The sequence below is a fragment of the Corvus kubaryi genome, unplaced genomic scaffold (genome assembly GCF_017639235.1).
Source record: "Corvus kubaryi isolate FWS band 111438036 unplaced genomic scaffold, C.kubaryi_AGA036_p1.0 37232, whole genome shotgun sequence".
Classification (NCBI taxonomy): domain Eukaryota; kingdom Metazoa; phylum Chordata; class Aves; order Passeriformes; family Corvidae; genus Corvus; species Corvus kubaryi.
Window position 1 is genome coordinate 4,469,642 of NW_024581066.1, and position 21,369 is coordinate 4,491,010.

Below are 21,369 nucleotides of genomic sequence, written 5' to 3' on the forward strand. Positions count from 1 at the left end.
CTAAAATCTCTTGGCTTCCCCAGTGTACAAATCAACCAAACACGGATTAACTAGTTTCCTCTGATGTGGTTTACACTAATCCAATATCCTCTGATAAGAGGAGAAGGCCTTTAATTAGAATGCTTTTGTTTCTCATCTGTGTATGCTGTGGCTTCTCAGAAAACACTCTTTAGCTTTAGTCAAGTAAACTTTAAAAATCTATTACCTGAATAATGCCTGGGGACATCTATGCAGGGCTTTTCCTGGTATCTTAGGGCTGGATGCATGTGCCTCAAAATTAACTTGAACATTACCAGAAACAAGATGTACAGATTGCTCCTTCCCTTTCCTCAGACTGGAAAGTCTGCAGATGGGTGGTACTGCACCATATTCTCAGTCCCCCACGTGCTTCATTTCACATGGGAATGACATGAGGGATAATGGGGGCTCTAGGCAACCTTCCATGTGTTTTAGCACTGTTTTTTGTTCTTGGTTGCAAGAGCTTCAGGGTTGCTCTTGTGTGCTTTCTGTCGTCCTGCTGGCGGCCATTGCTTTTGCCTGAGAGTTTTTGGAGCGGGGCACGCTCCTGCAGCATTTCCTTTGGTCTTCACATGCCTTTATCACAGTGATCCCATCTGGGTTTGTTCAGTGGGAATACAGATTTCCCAGGTATGCTGCTCTACCTTGGGAGCCCCTTGTATTGTGGGTACTGTGTGAATATTGGATTCAGAAGCTCAATGACTTTGTTGTCATACAGAAACCAAATTGGTCTCTGAGGCTGACAGGCAGACAGACGGCAGAAGCCGTCTGAGTTGAATGGTTTCATTTTCAAGTTTTAGCAAAAACCAAGATGAAAGTTATTAAAGGTGACAGTACTAGAAGCCAGGTTCTTTGGCAGTATCTGCACTTTCACCTTTTCTAGATGTCATTATGTTCTTCAACCTGTTATCAGTTTACTCTCTGGTACTGTCACATTTGCTGTCTTCTGTCCCTTTTGGTCATCAAATTTATAGCAAACTTATTAGGGGTTGGAGGGAAAGAGATGGGGAGACAAAAAAGAGGCTGAGCAGGAGAAGCAATAGTAAGTTACTTTATTAGAATACAGGTGGGCTGGTGGCTGAATAGCTTAACTGAAGTTTTTGTGTAATAAAGCAGAAAACTTTCCATTTTTCCATCAACATGAATGCCTGAAATACCTCGCTTGCTGAGGATGGGGAAATACTTAGTGCCTTAGAGCTAAAATATTCTCAAGAACCTGAGAAGATAACTCTTACATGACTTGTGTTTGGGGTTTTTAGGATTTTTGGTGTGTGTGATTAGCTGAGTCATTCAAAGGTTGGTGTTCCCAGTAAACCAGATTTTCTTCTATTTAGGAATTCTATAGACTCTCCACTCTGTGGGAATCAACAGTTGGTGAGGGAGTCACAGTTTTAACAGGGTTTGAGATTTAAGCAGGGTTGTCAAGTCTTCTATGATGCATATAGGACTGACTGCAGCTGCACCTCATCTCAAGCTCCCCTACAGCCAAAACTACATCTCCCAGTTTCGAAGCCTGGTGACGTGTCCTCCTTGTCTTCGGCCCTGCTGACTGATGTGCTAACTAGCTGTGCCTGGTGTCTTGGGCCAAGGAGGAGGAGAGGTGCATCTGGAGCAGTACGTTTCCCAGACTAGCTCCGGGGTCTTGCACCATGTGAGTGGATGTGCAGCTGTCCCATGCACACAACAGGCTGTTATGTGACTCAGCACATGGAGTTTCATCTGCCAGAACAGGAAAAGGATGAATCTAACCTGACATCTGTTTTTGACTCCCTCAACAGACATTTTACACTCTCAAGAAGCACATCATACCTACGTGGATTTTCTCTTGACCATCTGAGAACACACTTAGAGTCCTTCACCACATGTACCAGTCTTCTACATTGTTGTGCATTTGGCTTTGCTGCAGAAAAGTATTGATTTAAGTAGCTGGGAATCACAGAAAAGAGGAAGAGTGAGAAGAGAAAAGGAAGTTACATCTTTGTCTTAATGAACATTTTAAAATACTATCCCAGGCAGAGAAATATTTATTTGATACGCAATAATTTTGCAGTGTAAACAATAATCTCAGATGAAATCATGCTAAAAAATGACCTCTCAGTTTTTTACTTTTCTTCTTTTGCTTTTCTTTTTTCTTTTTCAAATACATTTGGAACATTTTCAGAAGACTGTGTGTAAAAGTATGGAAACTCACAGCTTGGGAGAGAGAACATTGATTTTATCATTTTCTATAGAAATATACATGCACAGACAGAAGCCAAGTCACTGAAATAGTCTGTGACAAATGGATCTGGTCCAGAAAAGTCTATGTAATTAGATTAGCCTTTGGCCTGGCAAACACTTCATAAAGTTCCGTTAATACAGCATGAGAGAGCTAGTAAAATGAAGAGAAATTTATTGTGGGCTGAAATGGGAAGAAAACCAAAACAAGACTATTCTTTTTTAATTTCACGGCAGTGAATCCGCTGGATAAATATGCTTATTGGTTGGTCATGATAAGGGTGTTAAACTAGGAATGCTCAATCAACAATCTCCATATTTTTTAGACCAGTATTCTAAAAATCTTTACAGCTCTCAGATGAGACATCTCTCTTCCATCATGCACTGAAAAACTGATTGCTAGGGGCAGTTGTTGTTTTTAATGTTTCCCATCAGCTTGTTCAGTGTTGTTCATCTGCTTTAGAAAAGAAGATAACATACAGGAGCACGTTATGGTCCTACGACCTGAGGAAAACAGAGTGAGCTGTGGCAGAACTCATGGTTAAGAGGGCAGAAGTGTTGGCAGTGCACAGCAAGGACCCACTTCTATTCCTGTTCCTCTAAAGGCAATAGGAATTTTTTCATTGGCTTCAGTGGCAGCCTTATTGGGTCTTTGAAGGCCTTTGAAAAAAATCCCCCTTCATTTCCAATTACTGTTCCCTGTGGTGTCAGTGCAAAAATATGCATCTTCTGTCAGTGCAAAAGATGACTCCACATAGAACTTCTTTCCCCTGCAAATTAATATTATAGCACTTCTTTTGTCACTATGTGGCTGAAGAAAGTACAGCCTTGTCCATTAAATACAGCATGACTTTGTTACGAATGCAGACAAACGGCACAGTAGGTTAATGCAGTAGTCTACCTCTAGACATCTGGGTTCACACCCTTGCTCAGACGTTGTGTAAAAATGAGTCTGTAGTCCCAGAGGACTCCTTAGCACACCTCATTCACAGTATTCACAGTACTCCTGCATGTTTTGGCAGGTTTCCATCCCTGTCCAAAAAAGGCTTAGGACTGGAATAGCAGCAGACCTTTTCCAGGTGAGAAATGAAGAGTGCTGATAGACAACTGCAAGAAAATTGCTCAGGCTCTGCTTGTGGTAGATTAATAGAAATACCACCAATACCATGCAGCATTTTGGTGCTTGTTTGGACACTTCCACAGTGCCGTTTGTTCCAGGCAGACACAGTTCAACACTTTTATGCCTTCCCTGTGGCAGCGGGTTGACCTTGTCCAGTTGCAGAGGGGAGTGGTAGAGCAGCTTTGGTTGGCACGTGGCATCCAGTCTAGGTCAGACCACCACACCTGTGTGCCTGCATGATACTGTGAGGAAAGTGAGATCCTGCAAATCCTGGGATTACTTAACACTTACTCTTTCAGTAATTTAAAGAGCAATTTCGAAAATTGAGTATGAATAGAATTATTACGTTGAGTAATGCATTACTCAAAAAAAAAAAAAACCAAGTGAATTTATCAGGAGAGAGACATATTTAGCCCAATTATGTCTTGGATTTATCGATTGTCAGATGCTGAGGGCAAAGAGATTAACTTTTCAAGATATTTGAGTTTCTTGCAAAGTAATAATAGCATGTAGATGATGAGTTGCAGCAACTTCAGTTATGTAGAAATGTATAATGACATGGAGGGAATCCTACTCTTGAAGGCATTGAGCACAGGTGGAGCTGCAAGGACATCAAGTAGATCCATACAAATTCATGTACATGCCTGTCTGTAACTGGCAAAGATTAGGTCAGTGGTCTGTACAGTCCAGTCTCCTCATGCCTGTATCAAAGGCCATTGCCTGGTGGTTTAAAGGAAATCTTGAACTCACTTGTAGACAGTGAAGCAGCACTGGCTGGGAAGATGAGAGGAAGGATTCTTTCATGATGGTTGTGGACAATTAGGTGACATGGTGTAGGAGGAGATTTGGTTGTTTATGCAGTAGTGAGTGTTGTTAATTAAAGGGAAATGGTTTGTATTATCATTCTTAGAGTTACTTCCCCTGCTTGAGAATTCAAAGGGAACATGGGATGTTAGAAATAGAAAAGCCAGCTTCATCTTCCTGTCATTCACTAACCTTTGCCGTACTAAAGCTCCCCATATTTCAAGTTCCCAATGTACAGAGGGTAGCTGAATTCAACACAGAGATCATGTCATATTTGGGGGAATTATATTGCCAGCTGTACTGATGGAGAAAATGTAAGTGTTTGGCCACCTGTAGACTTTCCTCCTCCTCTTCACCGAGGGCATCAGCCCAGTTAAAGTAATCAATCGTCCGTGTTCAAATCCTGGGAGAGATATTCAGCCCTTCGGGCAATGGTGGTCTCCAGCCAGCCTGCCTCTTTCTTTGCTGAGGAAGAAGTCCAGCCCCTGATTCCCAGCCCAAGATATGCCTCTCTTTCAAAAGAGTTTGACTGTTGTTCTTAATAGTTTCCTCTGTTGCGAGACCCCGAATTTTTGGGGTTTCTATGACAACGATCTTCTTTTCTTACTTTTGGTCATTCCTAATAGTGAAAGCTTTGCAGCCTGAAAAGATTCCATTAATCTTCGAGAGTTCAGTTGACATAAACAAGTCAAGGTCCTATGATTATCTAATCTTTCTGAAAGTTGGCGTGTTGATAAAGTCAGTGGGCCTGCTTTGGATTTTTTCCCCACAAATATTGACGTATATTAAAAAAAAAAAAAAAAACTACCCATTTTTTTTTAGAGTCTGTATACTTCTCCTCTACGTTTTTATTCTTATGCAGAAACTATTTGAAAAGGGTTAATAATAAAGATTTCCACATGCTTCTCTAGGTTTATATGTGAAAAGCATTCCTACTTTTTCCTTGGAAAATGTAGATTCAGAAGAGTATGCCATGTATGTCTACAGAAACTTGAAAGTTTTCTGCACAAAAATATGTTGAATTTTAGGCTGGATTTTGGGGGTAGCTTTTTTTTAGAAATGAAACTTATTTTGCTTCATATTAAGATAATTATTTTTTTTAATGGGGAAATGTAGTGTGTGTGTGTGTAGACTTTGCCCTGAGTATGTATTTCTAGAAGTATAGATTAACTCTGCAAAATACACGATACACTACTTCAAAAAGATAATATAATTGTGTGATTAGAACTCTTTATAGATATCAATTTGCTCAATTTTACTTTCCTCCATTTTATGGAATCTAGTGTAAAAATTTTAAAAATAGCTGTTTTTTTGTTCAACTCGGATTTTCTTAACTCTTTCAGCACTTAAATGTTTAATACGTGCCCAGTAAGTAGGTCTGGTTCTACTAAAGAAACAATTTAGTTTTTAATGTCATTTTTTGTTTCAATGTCTATATTTAAAGATAGCTGCTCCCTGTCAGGTTATGCTAGTTGCCAATACCTGTGTAATTGGGTTTTTTAAAAACTGATGACTGAAAGGTGAACTGTTGATTGAGCTAAAAAATAGCTGACTTTTTTTTCCAGTCAGTTATTTTTTGGTTGGTTTATTGTTTGTTTTGTTTTTTTTTTCTCCCCCCAAAAAACTGTTTTGACGCTACTCTTTAGGTATGGAGTATTTTAATTTCATAATTATTTTTGTTTATGTAATGCACCATATAAGCTACATTTTCAAAGTATTTTTTAAGTCAGAGAGGAAAACACTGTTTTACCAACACAGACTTTTTAAATGAATCCAAAATAATTTCAATATTTCCCAGAAAATTTTAGTTGTAACATATTTTTATTTCTATTGAAACAAAACAAAAATTCTATCCTGAAAAAATAGAAATTATGAGTTTTGGGTCTTTAAATATGCAATTGAAAGTTGTCAAGTTAAAGTGGAACTTATTTCCTGTAACCAAAAGAGCTTCCATTGTATAATTCAACAAGATACACATTTCCAATTTGGGTATGTGTGAGAGTCCTTCTGTTACCCCAGGAAAAAAAAAAAAGCATTTTGCAAAATATGCTGCCTGATTTGAATTTGGAATTTTAATTTCAGGGAAATGAAAGCTATGCTGCATATGTTGAGAAGACAGGCTTTGAGTTCATCCCTGGCCTTTGAGGGGGAGGGGACAATGTTTCCACGCCTTTTGTAGGTGTTTGCAGCAGTGAGGGACTGTTGCCACAAGTGAGTGGCTTGGTCCAGCTGTATCTATATGGTCTGTAGGGTTTGAGCTCCATAGGATCCAGAATGGCTTCTTTGCCTACAGAGTCTGCAGCTTCTTGAATGGGCTGAGGTTTGTTTTTGTCCTTAGAAGTATTTAAAGGTGATTAAAAGTTTTGGGTTTAAGTGGCTTTTTTTTTTTGAGGCTCATGTTAATACAACAATCAAGATATAATCTGCCAGGTCTTAGAAATTTCTCTCCTGTGTTAGGCCTATAGAAAATCATAGCATACTGAGCCAGCAAATAAACTGCCTCTTTCTAAAGGAAATCACTGAAGAGCCAAGGCAGCAGATTCACAGAGCAGATTCCTTGTAACATATTCAGGCATTGGTATACCTTGTCAATGGTAGAAACTTTTCTGCCAGGTGAGATAGTAGGAGGGATTCTGAGTTATTCTTATCTGGAAGTCACTGTTGATTAAAGGCATTTTCTTCCTTGTGCCTTTGTCCCTCTGGTTACTTGCAGTGTTTTGGAATACATTTTGGAGGATGTTGCTGTCTGTGGATGTTCATGCAGTAAGAGACATAGTAAATCAGGCTTACTGTGCATGTCAGTGAGCTACACAGAAAAGATTTGAACCATAGACCACAATAGTTTGGAAAGAGTTATTATAATGTGTCAAGTCAATAATTCACATTTTAGAAAAGCCCACAGTATAATTTTACAGTTTGGATTCATTTTACAACCTATGAGGCCATTAATCAGGACTATGTAAGGTCTCCTAATACAGTTTTATATAATCTGTATGTTTATGTTTTGACATGATGAATTGTAACAGCTTAATTAAAATAATATTAAGAGGTTTACTGAATTGCACAGTATCTGAGGACATCCCAAGATAGTCACTCCACTAAAAATGTGCCTTGCTTTATCTTATTACACACATAATTCCTGAAGCACCTTGATAGAGACTACATTTCTTGAAACATCTATAAAAATTGGTAGAAATTAATGACAGAATGAATTTCCTTTATATTACATATCATATGTTGCATGAATTTCCTTTTCATATGCAATCTTAACCTTACCAAACCTTGTATTGGATATTTGCTACTATGTGCATTCACCTGCAGTCAGGTGAGATGTGCAGCATTTAACAGAAATACAGGAAGAGCAGTGGTATAGACAAAGTAGTGTGTGAACCATGACATATTACCAATTATTAGCTTTAGCTTAGGGAATAATCTGAATCAAAATCTAGATGTAATTATACCCAAAGTTGAGATGCACACTGTCCAAAGATCTATATTCCAATTTTTTATTTGTATAGCAAAAATACTATGTAAGAATGAAAGATACTTGACTATTAAAGAGGTAAACACAGGACTGCATGGTTTGCAGCACTCGCAGATGAGTGTTGCTGTGAGGGCAGTCCTTAAAAAAAATGAAGCTCTACTAAAGTAGAGCTTTAGTAATGGGCAACAGGTGATAAAGGCAGCTTTAGACATGCAATTAAAAACTCGAGTTGTTAATTTTTCACCTTAAGAGTTGTCATAATGCCTGTTACTGTACCTGAAGCTTCCCAGCTGGACAGATTTATGCTCCATTCTGTCTAAATGTAGTACTGTCAATTCCAGGAACTATTTAGAAGGTTTTATGTACTGAAAGAAGTGAGGAAAAACCAAGTTGATCCAAGTTTGGGCTTTGGCTCCACCAGTGAAAATCTGAATATTGTTGTGGTTGGCGTGACTGATTTGGATTCTGGCCCAGCTCAGGCTACACTGGCTTTCTGTGTTTCTCACATTTCATACTGATGTATATGATCAGTCTGGCTCAAGTCATTTCAAGACATACCCTTTTCAGGTTTAGTGGTATAAAACCATCCTTCACCAGGCAGGCAGGCAGTAGATCTGTCTCCTTCTCTAACACATAGCGCTGATTTAGGATCACGTTAGATTTGAAGTTTGAATATTTCATCAAAGTTCCTTCTGTGCTGCACATTAAAAATGACTCTGTAAGTGTAATTTGTTGTGGTACCTTCTCCCTTTTATCACTCTGATATATTTTACCTTGCTTATTTGTTCTGCCTATGCTCTAATCTGTTGTGGAAAGATGCTTTTTAATTAAAAAAAAAAAAGTCATCTTCACCCCGCTTTTTCCCCCCTTCATTAATCTCTCTGTTTTGTGATGAGCAACAAAACCTTACAGGCATCAAAGAACGTTTCTTTCCTGATACTAAGCTACAGTGGTGACAAGCATGGAGGATGAATTATCTTAACATGAAAGATCCCTTTCTTGCTCAAGAAAAGGCTAGTTGCTTCAATCATTTGTGAAACCTGTGCACTGACTGCTACTTTTATAGCCATTGTCTGGCATGCAGTGCCACCAAGGACAAATAGCAGTGTCACCAAAGAAATTGTCATAGTAGGTAGAAAAGCACTGTTTAAAGAGATGGATTTAGAAACAGGTTAATTGTTGTAATAGCTAGCATATCTCCAGTAGTATCAACAGAGTGGCTCTCTGCAGGAATTGCTACCCATCAAAGGCACCAAGGCAACCAAAGTGGAAATCTTCAGATTTTAGAGATGAAGCAGCCAGCTCTGTCACCCGACTCAGAGAGAGAGATGGAGCTGTGGAACTGTGTCCTGCCCACCCCATCAAGGTTCTCCACTTGTTCTTATCCACCACCAGATTACTCTTTTTATCTGCATCAGAAAAGAGAAATCAAATGGCCAGTGTAGTCCAAGGTAGCTAAAAGTGAAGCCTTCTTAAGCAGTTCCTAACAGATCAAGGGCCTCATCTTTAGAAACTAAGCTTACAAAGCTATTGCAGTCCCCATCCTGCTGGATCCCATGTACAATGAAAGGAGTCTTGCTTGGATATGTACAGTCCAGGATGAGATTATTCTTAGCTATTTAAATAACACCATGAAGACTGATCACAGTGGACTCAGCCTCTGACAGCTTTGGCACTTAAAATTAAGGTTTTTAAGCCACATAGGACTAAAGCAAACTTCATTAAACCTCTATTTTCATGATCTTGCTCATGTTTGTGGATTGTGATTATAGCCCTTAGCTAGTAATTGCTACTCTATATACTGCTGGATCAGGATTATCAGCAAAGTATTTGGAGTTACCTTGTGCTTCTTTGTTAGACCATTTATTAAGAAATGTAAAAGCTTTCCAAGACAGTAGAAACTACTTGTTCCTTTGATACATGCTGCTCCTAGATATCAGGAAGAGATAAAGTGCTTACCCTTGTCTTGATTTGTAATGTTTGTCTGATTACCTCGTTAATCTGGGGTTTTGAAACCCAAATACAAATGCATTTTTGCATTTGTACTAAGCAGCTCAGCCTGTCTAGAGTTACAATGAGGATTGTTTTAAAGGTGCACCTGGAAACCAAGTTAAAATAATCCTGTATAACTAGCAGCTTAGGGACAAAGTACTATTGTGGCAAAGTTTTACTTTAACAAAACTCTGGTAATGACCATTGCATTCATACTCAATAAGTCCTTATTTTGTGTTTTGTACATGGAAAAATCTAGTTATACTCAGTATAAAAAACATATTTTCAAGACTCAACAATGTATGTTTTTATAATTCTTGTGGATAGCAGCTGCAGGCTATCAGTCTGGACCCTTGATAAAAGATTTTGACATTTCCTGCAGACACTCCTCATGAAAAAGGCTTTTTATTTATTCTCAAATGTTGAATTCTGCATTATTGATCAGGTGCCATTCATTAAGGTTGCTACTTGCTAGAAGAATTACACAATTCCTAAGTTACACACAGCGTAATGAATTATTCTGTTGACAAATAGCAGTATTAAAGGAATGTTAAGGTTGCATGGTTAAGCACTCAGAAGTCAGAAAATGGCAGTCGAGGTTGAAGATGATGGAAATTTTGCCCAAATTAAGATTGCAGAATTACAGCTGAGGGCATGTAGAAAGACTACTAACAGGCACTGGATATTTATTCTAGGGCAAGTGATCGGTTACCAGTGTATTCACCAATATTGCTGGTATTTGTTGCAACATTTAACAAAGCAGCAAACAGTGGATGAAATCATTAGTGGTAGGGGTCACAAAGCAGATGGCTCTTCCCTGGCTCTTTCTCATTGCTATAGAGCTGCATTCATCAAGGAGGAGTGGCAATTTTACACTGTTATACTGCAGCTCAGGGTAAAAGAAGTTAGTAGGTCTCTGTGACAGGAGACAAGTTCCATTTGTCAAAGTACTGTTTGCATTTAGTTCCCATCAGGGGCTTCCATTTAGTTTCCTTTCTGTCATTTTTGTTTATGTGCCTCTCTGATTTGGTATCATTTTTGTTCTGTTCTGTTTATGTTTAGTACAAAATAAAAAAGCACAGGAAAGCAGTACACTCCTGGTATCTTGGTTCTGTGATCAGTCAGGCCAGGATCAGTGCTAAGCAAACAGCAGCATCCTCATTGCCTGCATACCTGGATTTCTTCCCATGGGAACACAGGATGCGGTGGAGATGAGCTGTACTGTACCTGGAGTCAGACGCATGCCCAGGAGTCAGCATCACAGAGTACTACACAGAGATCCTTAGAACCAGCTGTGCAGACTTGGCTAATATGTCTCTGGGTTTTTCCAAGCAAGTAAGAGCATCCTTGTACCACCAGAGGCTGTGTTTGCTTTTGGGAACAAATTTGCTCAGACATAGGACTTCCTTGGATTTTATTTCCTTCAGGGGTAAGAGTCAGGCTGTAGTGCCTTCTAGAGGCTACTGAAAATCCCAACATGATGTTCACTACTGGTCAGAAAACAAATGAATGTTAGGACTGGGGAAAGCATAAACAGTCCAGAGTCTGAGAAGCACAAGCAGTCAGAGCCTCAGCAAATGGTTCTGGAAGAGTTGGGAGAGGTAACTTCGTGTACTGTGTGTACCCAGGGGAGACTTCTGTGGGGTAGTTCTCACCCCACCTCCAAAAGGAGTGCCAACATCCCACAAATGGCACTGTAAACACATCCAACCTAAACAGTGTCCCCAGTGGGCTGCAGATTTGGTTTAGACTACAGGCTGACTCATTGGAGCCCATGGCTCCCTCTGCCAAGATGTGTTCCTCCCAGTTTGCATCTTGGGTCACGTGAGCCATACAGGTATTGGCAAAGCACGGTTTGAGAGGGAGCAGAGGGATGGCAGTGCAGCCCACCACAGTGGGAGGCTTATGGGGTAGAATGCTGGATCACTGTTGGAGATGGAAGATTATGGAGTTGTGTGAACCTTCAGATGCATCTTGTATGACCTTGTCTTCTATTCTCTTGTTATGGGCACAATAAATAATTCTGTTTATTTCAAGGGAATGCAGAATTAAGCCCAAAATAAAAGTCGGGGATTTCTGTTAAGGCTCAAGAAAAAAAAGCACTTTTAAGTTGAGATAATGTATAGTTACAAATGGATCTCATTCATTCTGAGTGGGTGCTTGGCTCTGAAATTATTGTGCCTCCCTGTACCACTGCTAAAGATAGAAGCATGAGGGTACTATTAAATAGGATGCAACATGAAAGAAAAAGTAAATTTAATATTATGTTTATGCCCTTGTAAACATTATAGTCTATAGTTAAGGGATAAGAAAGGGAAGAACCAGAGTTCAGGTAGTCTATTTAGGTAAAGCACACTTTTCCTGGGATCTTAGACAATTCATCTACTCTTAAGCTTTATTTCTGCCATTGAAAATTAAGAATAATTGTAAATATGTCTTGATCCTGTCAGAAGACTGCAAAGCCCCGAGGGATCTTCAGATGAAATATTCACTAGCAATGTAGATCATATCATTGCTTGGATCCAGGTTTTATCATTTCCTCGTTTTCCAAATTTAATTTTATTGGGGGTTGTTCCTAACTAAGGTCAAATCCTCATCTCATATAGTTGCAGGTAAATAAGGAATTATTGCTGAATTCAATGACACTATAATGTATTACATTCCTCACTAAAGCATCTAGCTCTACCCCTTGAAGTTTCTACTGATTGTTTCATGCAACATATGGTACTGGAGGCTGCTTATACTCCTCCTGGAGACTGCATTTCTCCTCTGAATACCCAAGCACTTATTAGATATCTCCCCTCTATTGCCTAATATGATAATTGTAGCCCCTTTGTTTTATATAGACTCTCTTTCACAATGTGGCCCCGTGCTTTCTTCAGGATTTTTTTCCTCACCACGAATTCCCAAATTCCTAGTCAGAACCATCCCTTTTATTTACTGTCTGTCATTATGAGCTGCCACTCCAAAGTTTTACACATTTTTTTTTCCACACTTATCTGCATTAAACTGCAATTTTTCACTTCTGGCTTGGTTTAAATAATGTAAATCCTTCTTGTCTGATTGTATTGCTATTTGTTATTTATGGTGGATGATGTACACTTTTATGTGCGGACTGGGGAATCTTCTTTTGTATGCAGCCATGGAGATCATCTTTATAAATAATGGAAAACCTTACAATTGTGATTATACATCTATTTGCAATACCTGTATATCCTTTGTTTCTCTAGCACTGAAAAGATGTCTCAAAGACACGTGTAAGGGAAATTTTGTCTTTTATCTGCATTCTTTCCATAGAAATTCTTGTTTCCTTAGACAAAAAACCAGAGAGCCTTGTTCATCTTGGAATTCCTCATCTCCTGAGAATATATAATGTGAAGCCTTCAGTGTCACACTTTCTTGCATTAGTGATAAGATGACCTGCTGCTCATACTTACGAAGCTGCATCCTGTGCACCTCTTTCACAGCTTCATAAAAAGGGAAACTGGAGCTTTAAGAAATAGTATAGCAGACATAATTATCAAGGCACGTGCTTGAGATATTGCTACTGTTGATACTGCTTCTGCTTTCTATCAACACCAGTCCTTGTGACAGCTGAGGCAGTTCAGTCATGTTTTGCTGGAAGGGCAGGTTTCTAAGAGAAAGCTTAAATACGCAAAGCAAAGTTCTCTTCAGTCTTTCTGCACAGCAGCCAGAGAAGAGCATGGCCTATGAGAAGGAGCCAAGTGACTCACCATTGCTGTCTCCCTGCTCCCCAGGGGGCTGATGGCAGCCTTATGCAGGCAGCAGGAAGGACAACGGCCTTGTCATCAATCACGAGAGCAGAGAAGTTCCTTTAGGGAGCCTGCCTTGCTGATGCCGCAAATGTGTTTCATGGGTTTGGCTGATTTGTCTGTAGGATCTGTAGATATCAAGCCAGGTTGGAATAGAACAGAGCAACATATGGCACATCACATGCTTGGGAGATCACCACTGCACAGACTGAGTTTCTTGTATTTAACATAGAGAATGCTAAACATGGCTAAGCTGTGCAATGATCTGTGACTGGGACAATTCCGTGGCTTAACCACGGCAGGCAGCTCAGTCCCACACAGCCTCTTGCTCAGTCTCTCCCAGTGGGATGTGCCAAGAGAATCAGAAGGGTGAAAGTGAAAATCTGTGTGTTGAGATAAAGACAGTTTACTAGAAAGAGCAAAAGCTTCATGCACAGGCAGAGCAAAATAAGGAATTCATTCACTACTTCCCATGGGCAGGCAGGTGCTCAGTCATGTCCAGGAAATCAGGGCTTCCTCACATGTAATGGCCACAACTCAGCTCATCTCCCTCTTTCTCCTTCTTCCCCTGCTTTTATATGCTGAGCTGCCATATAGTGGGGGTTATCCTTTCAGGCACTTGGGGTCATCCATCCCGACTGTGTTCCTTCTCCGCTTCTTGTGCACCCCCAGGCTACTTGGCAAGGTGATACAAGATGCTGTAAAGGCCTTGACTCTGTGTAAGCTCTGCTCAGCAGTAACTAAAATGTCCCTGTGTTGTCACATCATAGGGACAACATATGTTTCATCATAAATCTACAACACAGTCCCATACCAGCTACTGTGAAGGAACTAAACCCAGTACAGACTATAAAATAAATTAAACAGGAACAGGAAATATTCCTGGACGCTGGCACTCAAACATCGTAGTCCTGCATTGTTAACAAGGTCCCTGGCATGGTGTTGGGCACTCGTCTCTCCCAAACAACTCCAGGCATGGCTCTCAAATTAGCACGGGCAAGGGAGCATCTTGCAGGCTGTTGGATATGGCCACACCATAGCAGAGGATGAGAATTACAGGGAAAGTTGCCAGTTCTCCATTTTGTGCCAGGTAACAGTTTTTATCTTGTTTAATTTACTACATAAACACTTTGTGTCTAAAGACCCTTTTGAAAAAGCTGTATTAAGTAGGAAAAAAGGAATGGGTGAAATGCTCTACTCACTGAAGTGAAGCAGGATATATGCTTGATTTTGAAAGGTACCAAGGAAAAGATGAGCTCTAGAATTCATGGCAGTCAATTGTACTTGTACTATGCACAGAGAAATAAGTTCTTGTCATAGTGGGGGAAGCAGAGTAAATTTTTGCAGTAGTGTGTTGGAGCCTTAAGTAAGCATCTGCTCACTGTACTGATAGGCAGTGGGTGCATGCTTACATACCTGCAGATCCAATGCAGGGAAGACAAGATTTGCCAGCTGGGATTGTTGAAGGCTGTTTTGGCTTGTTCAGTTCTTAAGAAAATACCACTCTCAGTGATGTTTAAAGATATTCTCAATAAAAGAAAAAGAAAAATAATTTCATCCCAGCACATGGGCTGAATTACCCTGTTGTTGGTCCCATTGTAGGTGCAGGTATGTGGAGAATGTCAGAAGCTGGGAAAAATCCTCCTCCTGCTTGAGGCAACACACAGACCGCCCAGTTATGCAGTTCTGAAATGCAGACTTGCCTTAAAGAAATCATAAGAAAGCAAAAGGAAAGCCATGAACCCAGTCTGCATGTGGGGAGCCTTAAGAAAAGACTGTTTTCCATGACGGGATGTTCCTCATGTCTTCTTTGTTTTTTTTTTTTTTAATTTAATTTTTTTTAAGAGTAGAAGAAAGTTGCAGTGGTCTCTGTTAAATTAGAATCTAGTAAATGCTGAAGTAGCAATGTTACAGCTGAATGGCTGGGCTGATGTATGTGCTGGTTTCAGACAGTGTTGGTGCTCAGCACTGTCTTTCAGCTGTACCAAACCACAGTGACAAACTCACAGCTCCTGCTGCCATGAACAGTACTGGAAGTGACTGAGCTGTGCCCTCTGACCTGAGTGTATTACACACCAGATTTTATTGAATTCATTATTAAAGTTGCATCGTCCAGCTGAAAAAGTATGCAATCATGGTAAGTGCTCCCCATTATTGCTACAAGTCCAAATTAGTTTAACTGCTGTACAGGATGGGGTTGATGAGCCGGTAAAATTTTAGCAATTACACAAGATAGAAACAGAGGAACTGTTGTAAAAAAAGAGGAGACCTGCATGCTCTAATGCTATTGCTTTTTCAGTTGTTTTCACTGCTTTTCCAAAGCATCAGTATCAGTAACAGCCATTTCCACCAGCAGCAAGAGTGTTCAGGCCTGTGTGTTTTCTAATTTGTGCTAAAGAAAAGCACTGAAGCCTAGGAGAGTTACCTTTGTGCAAATAGAAAGAGAGGACAATGAGGCCTGTTTGCACATGCTTCCCGACCAGCTCACACTGGCATAATTCACCTGAGTTTGTTTGTGGGTTTTTTTTCCAAATGTGATCATATTTCCATTAAAGCCATGTCCACTCATACAATCCTGCATTTGTTGCATTCTGGGTCAGTCTATTTATCTTGACCTCCTAGATTTCATGTTAGCATGATCAACTAATTGTCTCATGATCTGTGAGAAAAATCTTTTAACATACTTACAGGTGGTTTCATATCCTCTGGGATTCAAGCTTTACATCCATCATGCAAAAGCATGTAAGTGCACAAGTGTATGGGATGGCCTAGATTTTCTTGTGCCATAGTACTTTGTGGCTGGCTACAGCAAAAATGCATGCCTCCCACCATTATTTACAACTGTAACAGTGAGAAATTACAAAACCTACTCTTCATTAACCTCCAATAAGGCTGTTCCTGCAGCCAGTGATTGCCATTACATTGATGGAGTGCTGAAACAGCTCAATAGTCCTGGCTGGCCTGTCTCGCCTGTGACTGCACTGCAGCTCCTGCCTTCCACCACTACCCAGAACACATCCAGCAGAAGCTGCTCAAATGATTGATGAGAAAAGCAGCTCATAAAGGCAAGCACAGTGCCTGAAGCAACAGCTGTCTAGCCCTGTCCCTGCAGTAATTAGATAAATGAACCCCAAATGAAATCTTACAGGCAGGAGTAGAAGGAAGTGATAATATCCCCAGTGTTGATCTCTGCTTGTGTTGCCTCATTCCAGTCTGTGTTTGTAGCTATTCGTGTGTGATACAGATTTGACACCGCTTACCTCTCCCACCTTCCCTGCTCATTTTGCTGCCGGTCCTGCAGACAGACCCCTGTGGGCACAGGAGACATGGCAGTGTCACTGCTTTCTTTTTTTTTATATCTTTGGCACCAGATCTACTTTGCAGAGTGTGCTGAACCTTTGTCCTTCTCCACAGAGTATGAACATAACAAAAGGTCCATGACAGGTCACAGATTGAGTTTATCTGAGGAAAATCCTGCAATTAGCAAATTCCTTCTTTGAGAAATAGTAGTTGTGTTTATAGGGATGCATAAGATAAAAAAGGAGAAAGAAAAATGGTTCAGGCAACTGAAATTTTCAGAGTTGATTAAAAGGCTTATGGTTATTTCTACAGTACAGTAGCATAGTGATAATACAGCAATTCCCCTGGGTCTTCCCTTGGGGCTACTGAATGGTATCCATGAAGGAACCCACCAGTGCCAATAATTGCCATTTAGAGAGAAATTTATGAAAAAAAAATTATATATATTCATAAAATGCTTTAAAAAACAGTGTATGTGATTGAAATACACACACATGTGTAAAATAAGTACATAGACAAATATACAAAAAAAACCCTTTTGAGGAAGCCTGATTCTGCTCTTATTTGTGGCATTTCACATCTGGAGTAATATTGTGAATTCAATGACTGTAGAACTCATGTAAGAGCAAATCATGTCTTTGAAGGCAGGAACTGAAGTTCAGAGACGTAAATAGGGGTGCTGTTGGATTAAATAGTTGTCCAGTGAAATCCTGTAAACTCATAGGAGAAAGCACATTAAAAAATGCTAACAGCATGAGCAGAATTAAGAAGTTATATCCTATAAAAGGCACAGTAGTGATGCAGAGCAAGTGACCTTTTCTTTTATTCTGTCTCTCCACTCCTAAGCTGGAGTAATTTCTTGCTGAGTTCAGCCAAATTTGCATGGGTGTAAAATGATATCAAAATTAAGCTCAGGTTGTTTTACCAAGAGCGCATGTCTCAGGAGATTGCTTTCATGTTTCCCCACAGAAACAGTCAGAGGTACATCTAGGGCCGGGCACAGCCAAGATCTGGTCACTGGAATTCAAACAAGAATTTCTGGCAGACTGAGTGGTCCCAGTAATCGCAAGTGGTATCTCTGAGACGCTTCAATTACAAGAGATTAGTGGGAAACTGTAGCAGTGGACTAAAGGAGTAATGACACACGGGAAGTGAAGCAGAAAACCCACTTTCTTCGTTTTAGAAGAAGTTCAATTTATACTCTATTTAAATATAAATTGCAAGCATAAAGTATTAGAGTTCTTAAACTTCACTCTTCAGTTAGTTTCAAATTAACCATACCATATTTCTGAGTTCCCCAGAGCAGCACCGTGATCTTCAGCCTGTCTGTTCCTTAAATTGAGCTGAAGTCTTTTGAGTCCAGTAAGTTCCTATGCTACCCCTATAGCTGGTTGAGTTACATTTGCCCACCCCTGTGCTGCCTCCCCTGTGGTGTGGATTTTTAGGGGCCAGCACGGACTCTGAGCCTCCCCTGCTAACCCCCAGCTATAAATTGCATGAAGGACTGTGAAACAGCAGGGCAGGAGGCTGTGGTCTCCCATCATTTCTACTGCTGTAGCTTAGTTGATTTACTCTTGTCATAACCACTGTTGGGAAATGCTTTGCCTGAATCCTTGGGTTTAGGTTACAAGCATAATAATGTTTTATAATGGAGTGTGAATCTAATGGCTACTGCCAGTCCTTTGAGGGCAGTCAGTGACTGAATGTCTCAGTGTGCCTGGCAGTGAAGTAAGCTGTGACTCTGCCTACTGTACAGGTGGGCAGTGTGAAACAGACTGCACTCACAGCTCGCAGTCATACTGCACCTGGACACAGCCATCAGGAGGGGTCCTAGATCCCCAGTCTCAGGCTGATTCCCAGACCACAGGCTTGCCTGGCTTCTCAGAAGATATATCTGGATCAGATGTTTTAAAATCTGTTTTGGTCTGCCTAGTTTACTGTGCTACAGTTACATATGTAGTTCTGAATGTGTTTCTCAGGACTGAAGTTTGCCTGTATTTTGCCTGCCCATTGGATTTTTGTTATAGTCACAGCTCCCATGGCATATAGGGGACATACAGCCTGCACAGATGGGATCTAATTGTTTTCTCATTAATGTAATGTAAATCAGGAGTAATTTGAAAGGGATTGCACTAGTGTGAAACTGGCCTGGAAGAATACTTAAGTGCCTACAAATTACCAGATGAGTTCAAATAATCTATTGTTACTACTTGCATTCTGTGTCCATCACGCTCATGTGCCTAGCTTTATTTTTGCTGGCATTTGATTTTTGCTGGAGACTGTCACGCAGATTTGTGTTTGTGTGTGTGCACGCTATGGAATTTGGGCCAGGCACTGTGCTGCCCAGAAGGGGCATTTTTATTATGCTTAGAGCAAAAAAGAATAACTTTAGGCAGCCTACAATGTAGGCACCTATATCTCAGGTGAACATTTAAGATGCCTGTGGTGCTATAGAGAAAGCAAGAGGTATTTGTGGAGTTCATCTGTTATAAAACAGAACATGCAAATTAAGTGCTAGAAATGCCTGTTCCTCTCTGTTGCCTGCAAAGTGGTCAGACAACTGACTCAGAGCCAGCTCCTGCAGGCTGATCTAAATGGAGGTGAGTAGAATTACCTATGATATGGTGTCCCAAGGCACACAGACATCTTCCTGATGAGTAAGAAGTGGTCCAGCCATGAGAATACCCACATGTAATTAATATAATATTCCTCTACCCGAACACATAAGAATGTGCTCTTTTCCAGCCTAAATTATTCTAGGATTCTGTGTAGACATGGGGCTTAGGGGCATGTCTTAGTGCTGGACTTGGCAGTTATAGGTTAACAGTTGAACTCAAGATCGTATGGGTTTTTTTCCCAACCCATGCAATTCTGTGATTCTGTGAACCATTATTTCTCAAAACAAAAATCCCAAATGCACAGGAAATACAAAGGTTCATGGCAATAGAAGTATTTTTCTTGAGAAATGTCTATATTCAGCCGTGTTGAGGAGCAATATATGCTGTTAGACAGTGCCTGGGGCTTCTGAGTTGAGGGTTTTTTGGTTTTTTTTTTTTGCTAGAGGTTCATTCACTTTATCTGATGCTAGTAAATTTTTAGGATTTCAGTTAAATTGGTATTTTACTCTTGGGAAAGAGGAACCTGATGCCTTAGCTTCTGTCACTACAGCTGTTGGAAGTTAGGAGGATTTGCAGTGTTACTTCAGTAAGAAGTGGCAGGTACTAGTCTGATTTTGTGTGAACAGGTTTAGATCTGGACTCATGCCAGTGATATTACATCATAACAAAGCTGGTGTAGCTGAGGTTAAAACTGAATGCCCATACAGTTTGAGGCCAGAAAGAATTCTTAGACTGCCTGTATATGAAAGATTGTTAAATTTCACACACTGTCCATTCTCCAAAACCCTAAAAAACTTACCCCAGGGTAATTGGTTAACTCTCCTTGGCACATAAAGATCAAGGATCTGAAGGTTATAGTTTCATAGCAGCCAAAAATATGCATAAGCTTATAGGGAAAGAGTTTTCTAAAGCAAGCATTTTATTTAAAGTAGTTGAAGAATAGCATTTATTTTGTTTTCCAGCAGATCAGTCTAATACTCTTGATATTGGTATCTACTTTAAAATGTGGGACACAGTAAAAGAAAGCTAGAGGCATGTGAAGTTGAAAATAGGAAAACAGCACAAGATTGATACTGCCCTTTGTTTTCTTGCTCCTCTAGGATTTAGAGTTGTACTCCCTTCCTTCCCTTCTAACTTGACCAGTGCTTCCCTTCTGTTCTTCCAGAAGACCTAGGAATAAACAGACCTTGCCCAGTTCATGTGGACTGACCGGGTGTATTGGCTGCTGTTGTCCTCAGTAGAAGTCAGCTCTACTTAGGGTTGGGTCCAGAAGAATGCCGTTGGCAAGACATTAGAGGTGTTTTTTTCCAGTTAAAGGTTAGGTTTCACAAGCAGCTCAACTAAGCAAGAATCCATTCCCACCCAAGCAGTATTTTTCCTTTTTTCCTCATATAATTGTGTAAAACTGAAATTGTGTGAGCAGATTTGGGACCATTTCACCATTTAATGACAGTTTGTTTTGCCAGGTTAAAATACTGGAGTCAAATTACCAGTTTGCCTCACTAACGTACAGAGAAGACATCACAGAAATACTGAATAATGCCAGTTAATTTCTGGTCTCATTCTGTTGTCTTCAAAGGAGTTGTGTCAAAAATGAATTTTCCCAGATTTTACTTCTCAAAGCAGCTGATTTATTTGCATTCAGGATGAGCTTGGGCCAGCATGAAATGAGATGTACGTACAAAGAGCACCAGTCTCAGTGAGACCAACAGGAACTGCAGCCCAACTTCTGGGGCTACAACCTCCTCCCAGAATGTGTCTGCAATTCCAGCAGCAGATGTGCTCCCACCCTATGCTGACATGACCCTTTGTGGTCACTTGCATGCCAAGCATGGGTGGGTTTGATACAAGTGACATACGATTAAGGAGCATTAACATAAAAGTTCTGGCTAGTTGGTGAGAAAGCCAATCTGCTCTAGGAGAAAGTGTGCAGGTGTGACTAGATCTGGCAGAGAGGTGATATTTGCCCTCTAAAGTCAGGAGCTCACATGTCTGCAGGTAGTGAATTTACAGGGAAAACCAAAGCCAGATTGATTGTCATCT

At 40.2% G+C, this 21,369-nt stretch overlaps 1 protein-coding gene across 1 annotated transcript in view; it reads left to right on the forward strand.

Moving 5' to 3' along the window:
• The window catches only part of KIF26B (kinesin family member 26B), a 286,178-nt gene that overhangs the window by 196,467 nt on the left and 68,342 nt on the right, over positions 1-21,369 (forward strand). The window lies entirely within an intron of this gene.